This window comes from Sorex araneus, chromosome 1 (genome assembly GCF_027595985.1).
Source record: "Sorex araneus isolate mSorAra2 chromosome 1, mSorAra2.pri, whole genome shotgun sequence".
Taxonomy (NCBI): domain Eukaryota; kingdom Metazoa; phylum Chordata; class Mammalia; order Eulipotyphla; family Soricidae; genus Sorex; species Sorex araneus.
Genome location: NC_073302.1, coordinates 53,280,382 through 53,292,660, shown reverse-complemented (window position 1 = coordinate 53,292,660; position 12,279 = coordinate 53,280,382). Strand labels below are relative to the sequence as shown.

Sequence of the window (12,279 nt, the reverse complement as noted above, 5' to 3'; positions counted from 1 at the left end):
TATTTGTTAAATACTGATATCAACAGTATTGTAAACCATGATGTTAAATTTTAAAAAATGTTCTTGTTGAAAGACATTTATTATTTACTCTAAAATGGAACCCATGTCCTAAGGTCCAGAGTAAAGCACTAAAATTTCTACCTTTACTGTTTAATTTTATCATTTGTATTAGGTTTCCTCTACTACAATAGGTTTCTTTTCCAAGGCAATCATAGGACCAACATGGCTTGGGTTTTGAAAAATCTAGATTGATGAACACTCATCAGATGAAGAACATTCCAATATCTTTTTCTTTTCCGCTATTTCCTTAGTCCCTCCCCCTCCGCCTCCCTCCATCCTCCCTCCCTTCCAAGCTTTCCTTCCTTCCTTCCTTCCTTCCTTCCTTCCTTCCTTCCTTCCTTCCTTCCTTCCTTCCTTCCTTCCTTCCTTCCTTCCTTCCTTCCTTCCTTCCTTCCTTCCTTCCTTCCTTCCTTCCTTCCTTCCTTCCTTCCTTCCTTCCTTCCTTCCTCTTTGTTTTTCTTTAGGCTACAACCAGCAGGGACCATATATGGTGTCTGGGATAAAATCAGAAACAAAAGCACCCAAGGCAAGTGTCTTAACCCCAGACCAACTCACTGGCTCAGGGCTTCACCTTTCTTTCCAGGATTGCTCTTGTGGTCTAGCAGTGTCAGACACAGAGACATATCCTCACCTTTCACCTTTCCTTCTGTGCCAGAATCTTGCTATGTTTTACTGTGTTCCAAGAGAATAAATTCTCTCCTTAATAGGGCTTAGTGGGGTATTGGCTGTTTTAAACTTTCAACACAATGGTCCTGGTTCTTATACTTTAATTATTAGAAAATGTGCTTTCTCTTTGAATTTGACTTTGAATTTGGTTTGAGATTCCGAAGGCCTCTGTTAAATCTATAAAAATATATATTTTAACTAAAAGTAATATTTTAGGAAGAAAGATATCACGTGAATTCTAAGTACCATCTGTTTAGATAATCTTGGAAGTCCTGCCAGTGCTAATGTTTTTGACCACTGCCTATTATGAAGTTTCCGAAAGGGTTCTAAAATCACAGCTGTAACTTTATTTATTTATTTTTAATTTTTTTTTTGCTTTTTGGGTCACACCTGGTGATGTACAGGGGTTACTCCTGGCTCATGCACTCAGGAATTAGTCCTGGTGGTGCTCGGGGGACCATATGGGATGCTGGGAATCGAACCCGGGTCGGCCGTGTGCAAGGCAAAAGCCCTACCCATTGTGCTATCGCTCCAGCCCCTCATAGCTATAACTTTAAACAGCAACAATCTGTAACGAAGTGCTGTCTTTTATTTTATTTTATTTATTTTAAAAATTTTATTATTATGTAGGAGTACTGCTATTTATTCAGCCATTGATTAAGCTGATTGAATTGGGCATGAACTCCACATTACTTTTAAAAAAATTCAGAATATTAATTTTATTTAATTTTATTATTTTCCCCTACCCCTTTTTTTTTATTCACTGTGAGGGACAGTTACACAGCTTTCATGTTTGAGTTTCGGTCATACAATCATCAAACACCCATCCCTTCACCAGGAAGTGATGCCTTTTATAATGATGTTTTCCCCCTTTCCTCAGAGAGCCAAATTTTATAGTAAAGCTACCTTTATATATTTATTTTTTAAAAGAAAAATGATAATAACATCTATCATCTTTCCCTATATATCATTTACTTAATCATGTAATACCCTAACATTTCCCCTGTTTAAAAAATTATTTTATTTAATCATCATGAACAAGAAAACTGACTGGTTTTCAGGTGTATAATGTTCAAACAGCAATCCCTTAACCAGTGTCCACTTCTCTCCACCAATATTCCCAATTTCCCTTGGCCCCTAGTCTGCCTTTGTGGCAGGCACTTTTTCGTTTCTTCTTTTTGGGCACTGTGGCTCATCATACTGTTACTGATAGCATATTCTGCATGTCACTTTTCCTCCTTTCAGCACCTAGTCCTTATGCAGGGTGACCACTTTCCTTTAACACCGTTGTAGTGTTCCCTTCTCTTCCCTAACATTTTTATCAGCATTATGAAAATTTATAGAAGTGTATCTTAAAATATCTTCTCAGTAGATTGAGATCAACTAAACACTAGTAATAAATACAACAGATTTTTTTTTTCACCATTCTCCAAAGTCACCTTTATTCTTTGCAGGATGAGTACACCTCTACAAATACATCTCTCTCCACTTAAAAAAATTCAGGGTGGGGGTTAGGAGGCAGAGAAATAGTACAGTGATTAGGATGCTGACCTTGTAAATACACCAGATTTAAATCTAAATTTCCAAAGTGAGAAAGGAAGGATTCAAGGTCAGGTGACTTGAATAGCAAATTACTTAAGTTACAAAGTGAGAAAGTGGAAAAAAAAGCTTACTTTTTATACTTTTTAATATTTGTGTCTGCCTCTATATTTCTAATTATGCATCATTACTTTTCTCAACTGTATCTATCATCTCATCTCATATGTGTGCCGATGTTAGTGTGTGTATATATATGTACGTGTACATATATTCTTTTCCTTTACATAAATCATTTTTCTACTGGCACATTAAAGCAACTGATAACCAAATCAGAGAAAGTTCTGATTCACTTATAATCTCCATTGACTTGGAGATGAAATAAAAGCTATAGCACATAAAAAGTTATATAAGAAGTCATATCAAAGCTCATAAAAAGCCATATCTGAGAATGTAGGACACTATAAAAAATAGGTTTTACATATTTTAGAATTTAACAAATTTTCAAGAAATTTTGCCTTCCTTCCTCTCCCCCGTAGGCATTTTCTTAACGTGTTAAGATGTACCCTGCAGGAGGACCACGAGGCAGTGAGGCAGGTGGTCCATGCAGCATGCCAGGCGATGCAAGCATCTGGCTGCTGTCTAGACTGGTAAAACTGAAGCGTAAGAAAATGATGGTTTCTAGGTGAGAGAAAAATATTTGAATTGTTTTTCAAATCTGGATAAATTCTCAGTCCTGAATATGGGAAGGTTGGTAGGTTCGGCTCTTGTATCTAGAATCAGTGGCATTATGCCAGCAACCATTGTAGCACTGTAGCACCGTCCTCCCATTGTTCATCGATTTTCTCGAGCAGGCACCAGTAACGTCTTCATTGTGAGACTTGTTGTTACTGTTTTTGGCATATCAAATAAGCCACGGGTAGCTTGCCAGGCTCCACCATGCGGAATACTCTCAGTAGCTTGCTGGGCTCTCTGAGAGGGACGGAGGAATCGGACCCGGGTCAGCTGCACGCAAGGCAAACAGACGCCCTACCCGCTGTGCTATCACTCCAGCCAGCAATCATTAGGAGAAAATAATTAGCACTGACCTGTTTTTAAAAAGTCAATTCATTTATTTCTTTCACAAAAATTATTTTTGCTGCCAGCAAAAGCAAACAAAAGCAAAGGAACAAAAACCACCCAAAATCAAGCACAAATCAAAAAAAGATAGAAAGAAAGAAAGAAAAAATAATAACCTCCCACAATGGGGCTTCCTCTGTGAAAGAGGATATTTAAAAAATGTTCGTCATTACAAGTATAAAGTCTGTGCTGAAGAAAGCTCTCAGAGAGATGAGGTGTCAGTGTAAAATTAGTTCACTTGTAAACAGGGTTTTTAAAAACAGCAGGTTAATTACAGGAGACAGGCTGCTCTCTCTGGAGAATGCTAGTGATGTGTGCATGGTGCAAGGGGCTCGCAGTTTCCATTAATAATGGTGGGATATGCACCTCATTCCTCATGCAGCTTGATAAGATTCCCACTGGGAAGGAAAGGTACACTAGCATGATAAAAAGACACAGAAGCATGCCTGTGAAAGTGTACCTTAGGGGGTGAGCATTCCAATTTCACCTCTCTCTTTTTTCTCATTCTGAAGTTATAACCTTAATTTATCCCAGTACCTGGTCTTTCCAGCATGGAAATCCAGCCTTCTTTACAACTTTCTCTTCTTCACTCTCTGTCACCAGTGAATGACCAAACCTTCTCAATTCTGCTGAAAAACAGCTCTCAAATCTAGCTACTGTTATTCATATTGCAGCCAATACTTGGTCTTAGGCAGAGCTTCCCAAACTTTTTGGCTTACTGCTTCCTTCAACAAAGAGTCATGCAGAGCCACCCTGGAAATCTACCGTGCGTGCGTGCGTGCGTGCGTGCGTGCGTGCGTGCGTGCGTGTGTGTGTGTGACACTGGAAATGCTTGAGGGCTCTTCCTGCTCTGTGCCTGGGGCTCCAACCCAAGCCTCCTACAGAAACATGCCCCACTCCCAATTACACTTACTACAACTGCCTCTTGGATCATTCTAGCATTCTTCCAGGGCAAGGTATTGCCCACCTTGTGAATCCCTGAAAAGCTTTATCGTCTGGATTGTTTAGTCATTATTTAAAAGTTTTGCTAGCCCCAATAGCCTCCATGCCTAGCACCTGTCATTCAACAGGCCCAGCTCCACAGTTGCTAACCCACTGCTCTCTGCCACAGTCTCAGGTGAGATTAATCTGCAGTCTCCATACCCAACTTCTACCATTTCAACAGGCCCAGCTCAACATCTACTGAACCATTTGACTGAGTCTCCTCAGAGCATCCCAAAGGAGCCAACTACAAAATTCACCTTCAGCACAGTAGGTGTACAAGAAATCCAAATGGGGAAGATACATAGAAGCCCTCCAAGCTCATTGAGTGAAAACAGTAACACAGAAAGCTCAATTAGCACTAACCAGCTCAGTAAATTGTCAGACAATGACTTCGGTGACACCACTGTGATATGTTTAATGAACCCAAAGAAGAGGTGGCAGAAGCAGTTAGCAAAGCACAAGAAAGCATTAACGCTGAAATGAGAAAACTACAAGCAGAAATGAAGAGTAGGATAAAAAAAGGGAGTTTATATACAAAGGAAAGTCCATAAGAGTCACAGCAGATCTATCAAATGAGACTCTATGAGTGCGGGCATGAGACTCTCTCATGCATGAAGGTACCAGCAGAGGAACCCAGGTGTGTGTGATCCCATCAATGGCCAACATCCAGAGAGAGACTTAAAAGCAAGCTCTCAGAAGAGAGTGATGCAGAGAGTCTCTTGCCTGCACGCCTGGCTGTCTTCCCCGGGGCCCATTGGAGGGGACGGGCTCCAGCTTCCCTCCCCACCCCGAGAAGAGCTCCCGGCGGCCAAAGACCACGGGAACCTAGCTGCAGCCATGCTGGAGGCTCCTCTCTACACGTTCGGACAGGCCTCATGCATGAAGGTACCGGCAGGGGAACCCAGGTGTGTGTAATCCCATCAATGGCCAACATCCAGAGAGAGACTTAAAAGCAAGCTCTCAGAAGCGTCTGAGAGTTTCCTGCCCACATGGGACAGCCTTGCAAGCTCCCCATGGTGTATTCATATGCAAAATCCAGTAACAAGCTGAATCTCATTCCCATGACCCTGAAGAGCCCCCAGTGCAACATCGTTAGGAGGGCCAAGTCGAAATAGACTTCTAAGATCTCAGGGAAAGGACAAAATGAGATGTTACTGAGCCCGCCCGAGAAATCGGTGATTAACGGGATATTGTGATTGTGATTGATTAATTGATGAAGACATTTTAAGCAGTATATATACTATAATGTTGTATAACATTTGGCAAATATCCTCTTTCTTGTCATAAAACACACTTATACTACTGTAGACCTACTTAGATCTCTCCTTAAATTTTTCTTAACTCTCTTCACTCAGTAAATTTTCCATCTGTGGGATTTCTCTCTTTCATGTAAAACTTACAATGCATCAACACAAAATTATTCATAATGTTATTTTTAAAATTTACATACCTTTAAAAGAGACAAGGTTTTCAAAAAACTTTTTCTTTATCAATTTATCATTGATTTGCAACTTTGTGGAATTCCAAGACTTAGTTTTATTCACCAGTGTGTGTAGGTGTCACCACCTCGACCAACTAAAAAGAGAGATCTATTCCAAATGTGACATAAAAAATAACACAACAAGGGAACACAAATGGCGAAACTCATCAGAAGGGAAGGTTTTATCCATAGAACTGAACTCACATGGGTGGGTATCGGGAGCGTTCTCAGGACAATGGTGGAAGGAAGCAAACTCTCTGGAGGGGATGTGGTGTTGGAATGGTATATTCATGGAAAATATGAGTAACATTATTGCAAATTCGAAAACCTAAGTGAAAATGTTTTTAAAAAATAGCTTTGTTCAGTACTGCTCCACGATGCCAGTCTCCCAATAGTGCTACAAACAGGTTCTGTCTTCCTGTCTTAAACCTTGTTGAAGACCAGAGGAAAACAGAGAACCAAGTAGCTTCCTAAGTCACACAGCTGGGAAGTGTATGCAGATCTCGAATTTGAACTCTGTGTTCAGAAACACCGCTAGAGTCTGTTTAAAAACAATAAGCATATGCTGCTTCTATTCTAATTTAACCCAGTTTAATTTTTACTGTATTTCATGACATTTTTATTGCATTTATTAAGAGTAGCTGTTGCACTTACTATTGCAGTAGTAAATGGTGCAAAACCCAAAGCCAGAGAAGCCTGCACACGGAAAAGCCTCCCGCTCACCCCAGTTTCCTGTCCCCAGGCTCCCCCAGGAGTTACCAGCACCCCGAGCAAATGCTTATTTGTATCCCTCACTCATTAATTCCCCCTCCCCCCCAAATATAGTATACTGGATACAATCTGGCTCGTTGCCTTTTTCACTTAAGAACATATACTGACGCTCATTCTATATTAACACACGAGGAGCTTCCTTATTCTTTCCGCTTTTCTTTTTCTTTTTTTAAAACTGCAGATGGTGTAAACTAGGGGTGGGCAAACTTTTCCTGTAAAGGGCCAGATAGTAAATATTTTAGGCTTTGTGGCCCATATGGTCTCTGTCACATATGTTGCTGCTGCTTTTCTTATAAACCTTTAAAAATGTAAAAGCATTCATGTCTCCTGGGTCGGACAAAAACAGGCTGAAGGCCAGATTCAGCTAAGCACCAGCATTTGGCGATCCTTGAACCAACAGTCTCTTACTGCTTTGCATCCAGTCATCTTCTACTTTGGGACCTTCTGGAATACTCTAAAAGAGACTGAGGTTGTAGGGTGGGGTGAGGGCATGGAGGGACATCGGATCATAGTGGAGGGATAGTGACATTCTGGTGCTGGGTCTCTCAGCTCTATGCTACCATTCTCAGCCATACCATCTTTCTGTTCGTTTCTGCCTTGTGAGGGCTGTTCTCCTTGGCCGACTTCTTCTTCTGGCTTAGCCACAGCTCAGAGGCCATTCCTTAGGGAAGTCATCCCTAATCTACCTTAAGGGCCTTCTCCCTCTACCATCATCTTCATGGTCCTTGTGGCCAGCTGTACTGGTCTGTAGTTGCCTTTTTCATGCTAAGACACATAGGCCTCTCTGTTGCCTGGCACAGGACACAAAGACAAAATTTTTCTGATTGAATTTTTCAAAAACCTTGGCCCAGTTTGCCTTGCCTAGTAGATTTCTCTCCACTCCACACCTTACACTTCAACTCTCTAGCTCCACTGGGTTTCTCACTGGGAGTCACAGACTGAATGTTAAAAGCCCAAGAATGCAGTGATGTTGGGGCCGTGCGGTACCAGGGACCACTAGAGCTATACGTGGAGATGCTCAGAAGGCTATGGAGTGCTGAAGATCAAACCAGGGCCCACACATTCTAGGCATGCGTTCTACTCCTATACAGATTCGCTGCCCCCTCCCTCTGCCCAATATTATGTATCTTTGAACATATCAGCTATTCTTTCTCTGAGTGACAAACTCTTATTCAGCTATCAATACCTCTCCCAAATGTTATCTCTTTTCAGAAACTTTCATACTTTCCTTAGCAAGAGTCAATTTCTCCTTCTTACAGACTCCCAGAGCACTTTGTACAGAGTTCATTATCACTGTATCACTGTATCATTGTCATCCCGTTGTTCACTGATTTACTCAAGTGGGCATCAGTAACGTCTCTATTTCTCTCAGCCCTGAGATTTTAGCAGCCTCTCCTTACTTGTCTTTCCCAATGATTGGAGGCTCTTTCAGGGTCAGGGGAATGAGCCCTATCGTTACTGTTTTTTGACATATCGAGTACGCCACGGGTAGCTAGCCAGGCCTCTGCCCGTGCAGGCAGGATACTCTCAGTAGCTTGCCAGGCTCTCTCATTATGTATACCTCTCATTACCACATATGGTCAAAATCATTTGCTTACCAAAAACATTTATTGATTGATACACTTACCATATCTTGAGAAACCCCAAATGTTATATATTTCTTTTTCTTTAATTATAGAGTGACTCTCAGGTGCTCGGGCCTAATGGTATTCAGAGGGCTCTAGGGCCATACCCAGAAGTGCTTAGGAGGCCAGGTGATGCCAAGGATTGAGCCCAGGGCTTTGTAATACTAGGCATGTGCTCCACCACTTGAACCACATCCCCAGATGCCTACGTAATTCTTTTTCATTTCAGCAGACATTTAACTGTGCTAAGTGCTTTATGTACTTTATCTCATGCACCTCTACTAATAACATTCACAAGGCAGGTACTATTATTAACTGTACAGATGGGGAAGGGAAAGGCAGGTTATGTAATGTGCCCCCGGCGGGGGTGGAATGTACCACCTGGCCATCCTGTCTGCTGGGAAGGAGGTTTCTGGAGGTCTGTGTGCCCTTGAGCTGGAATGGGGTGGGACACAAACCTTCTTCATTTCTCAGCATGATGCCTGGGGGGCACATTTTGCTCAGAGAGGGACCAGTTGGGACTCATTTCCCTGAAGCAAGGTGCTCCTTTGAAGGGGGCACAGACGGAAAGGCAGTGATGAGACTGCCCGAAGCATACCTGTGACTGTCATCCCCAAGGGCAGCCAAAAGTCCTTGGGGCCTGCCTCCTGCCGCCACATGCTGCTTATGCATGTGGACATAAGCTGCTCTGCCAGCTCACCCTTGAGCTAATGCCAAAGGACCACAGGGCTCTGGGAAGAGGGTGAGAGTCTAGGCAGCAGAGGAGACAAGGGCAGGAGGTGCTGCTGTTTCCCTATCTCTTTTTAGTTATTTCCCCCATATTTATTGAGGTATAATAGACAAATACAACCATATATTTAAGGTGCTCAATGTTACACTTTGTCATGTGTAAACTAATGAAAAGCGGGGCTAACGGAGCAATCAATACAATGAAAAGAAATTCTATGGGAGAGGAGAAAATAGTTATAGTACGTAAAAGAGATGATTCAGTTCAGGGTTCCTAAAGAAGATATATAAGGAACCTGTACAATTCCACAGCAAAACAACTAATGATCCAATTAAAAAATGGTTAAAATTAAAATAAAAAAATAAAATAAATTAAAAAATGGTTAAAGGATCAAAACAAACATCTTCCTAAAGAAGATAAATAATGACAAAGAGGAATAAGAAACTTCCTTTCAGTGAAGAAATTGTTCTTGCATATTCCTTCATGGACTAAAGGCATCAGACAACAAAAAAATGAGCATGCTTTTCCCTAAGAAGTGCAGACTTGGAGCTGGAGAGATGGTACAAAGGCACTTGCTTTGAACACACCTGAACCAGGTTCCATCCCTGCCAGGAATAATCCCTGAGTGCAGAGCCAAGAGTAACCCCTGAGCATTGCTGGTATGGTCCCCAAACAAAACCAAAACAAATAAAAAAATAAAAGCACAGAATCTTTTTTCCCCTTCTTTGGCAGAGTAGCTCCTGGAATAAACTCAGAGAGTGCTGCAAGAGTGACTTGTCTATAGTTTGATTTGGTTTCTATTTTGGCAATCTATCACTTTTCAGCTCACTGGGAAAATTCTGTCAAATGAAATAAATCACAAACTCTAGGGCAGTTTACTCCAAGTGTGTTCCTTAGACCACCAGCATTAGAATTAGCTGAAAGCTCCTAGAATTTCATATATGGGATCCCACTCTAGACATGACAAATCAGAATATGAATTTTAAAAAGATCCCCTAGAGAAATGTAAGGGAAAATGTTAATGAGCAAATAGCCTCATATCAGTGATTACGGGCCATTTCGAAAGAGGTTAGAAACAACCAGGGCTGGTTGGGATGCAGGAAAAAGGGAATGCTCATTCACTGTTGGTGCGACTGTTGTCTGGTTCAGTCTTCATGGAGAATAGTCTGGAGACTTTACAAAAATATTAAAAATAGAACTGGAGAGATAGTATGGCTATTAGGGCTCTTGAATTGCACAAGGCTTGATCCCCGGCATCATATACGCCCTACCCCAGCCTCACCAGTAGTAATCCCTGAGCACTGAGCCAGGAGTAAGCCCTAAGCATCACCAGGTATGGCCCCAAAATTAAAAAAGTTAAAAAATAGAGCTACTTATGATACCTAATAATTCCACTCCAATTGTATCTTCTCCCAAACACAAAATCACCAATTGGAAAAGATGCTTGCACACTTATTTTTATTGCAATCTTATTTATACTAAATGAGATCTGGAAACAACCCCAGAGTCCAGATACCCAAAAACAGATGTCTGAACAAAGAAATTATTATATATTATCACATATATAAATATATATATGCACACACATACCAGAATAGTAGTCAGCTCTAAGAAATGATAGTCCTTTATTTATTTATTTATTTATTTTGGCTATAACATGGATGGAACTAGACAGAGGTCATCTTAAGTGAAATAAGTCAAACACAAAGAGAAATATCTCACTCACATGTGGGTGTTAATGAAATGAATCAAGGCTGAATGTCCAGTGAAAACTAAGCCTTAGACTGACAATAGAACTGAGGTTGACAAGGGGGTGGAGATAGAAAGGGTTCCAAAGACAGTGGTGGAGGGATATTAGTTTTGCTGATGGGTGTGGTGTGGCAGCACTGTGCTACTAAAATATAAACTTTTACAATCTTGTAAATCATTTTCACCTTAAGAAACAGTTATATCACTTTTCAAAATAAAATACTCCCTTAAGAAATTCACTAGCTGGGCTGGAGCAATAGCACAGTGGGTAGGCCATTTGTCTTGCACACGGCCGACCCGGGTTTGATTCCCAGCATCCCATATGGTCCCCTGAGTAACGCCAGGAGTAATTCCTGAGTGCATGAGCTAGGAGTAACCCCTGTGCATCTCTGGGTCTAACTCAAAAAGCAAATAAATAAATAAATAAATAAATAAATTATTAGCTCTTTAATCTTTTAATGTTTGAGACACATGATTTAGAATGCCAAATTAAAAGGCATGTTTGGTGTTCAATTCCTTACAAATTCTGACTCATTGGATTAGGAAGATATGGAGAAATTTTCTACGTTTTAAGCAACTGTGGTTCAGAAGCACAGTCACATAGTGGAAATAGTACCTGCAGTGCATTTAGAAAACCCTGAGACCACCACTCAGCATCACTTCTTATAAATTATATAATCCTGATTAATGACTTCATTTTACTAAGTTTTAGCTTCCTCTAACATAAAATGAAGATACTAAATACATTTGGCTGTGAGGCTTAAAAATGCTGACATATGTACTGTGCCTAGCATAAGTGCACTATATATATGTATATATGCATATATATATACATATATATATATATATATAGTTAAGTAGTGTAATGATTAGATCAGACAGCTACCTATTCATTGCACCACTGAACAGTGAATTGGGCCAGAGAGTGCTGATTAATTTCAACTGCAGGTAGAGCAAAGACCAAAAAATTGCAATGGATGTGGTTTTTCTGTTATATTAACCTTGATCTAAAAGGAAAAGAATTCAGCTAAAGCAGTTATCAAGCTTTGTTGTGCATTAAGAATCATCAGGGGAATTAAAGAAGCAAAAAGCAACAAAAGGAATAAGAATCACCTGAGAAGTGAATTAAAAATGCTGGTCCTTAAGTTCTGTTTCCCAGAGATTCAATTTCATCAGGAGATCTGGGTTAACCTCTAAGAACTGAATTCTTTTTCTTTGTTTTGAGGCCATACCTGGTGTTACCCAGGGGTTACTCCTGGCTCTGTACTCAGGAATTACTTCTGGCAATGCCCAGGGGACCATATGGGATCCCATAGATTAAACCAAGTTGGCTACATGGAAGGCAAATGCGCTACCCACTTTACTATCGCTCTGGGCCCCTGGGATCTGCATTTATATACCAAGGAGAGTTGATAAGCATGTGAGTCTTGCAATTCTGTCCTGAGAAACAATGGCTAAGAGACTGTATGTTCATTCAGTATATTGTAGCACCTGATGGAGGGGGTACATGGGTCAGTACTGGGAAACACACTAAAAGACTACTGAGATTCTCTCTAGTATCA

At 40.8% G+C, this 12,279-nt stretch overlaps 1 protein-coding gene across 4 annotated transcripts in view; it reads right to left on the bottom strand.

The window, feature by feature from the left end:
* The window catches only part of SLC24A2 (solute carrier family 24 member 2), a 269,093-nt gene that overhangs the window by 41,358 nt on the left and 215,456 nt on the right, over positions 1-12,279 (bottom strand). The gene's annotated exons all lie outside the window — the stretch shown is intronic.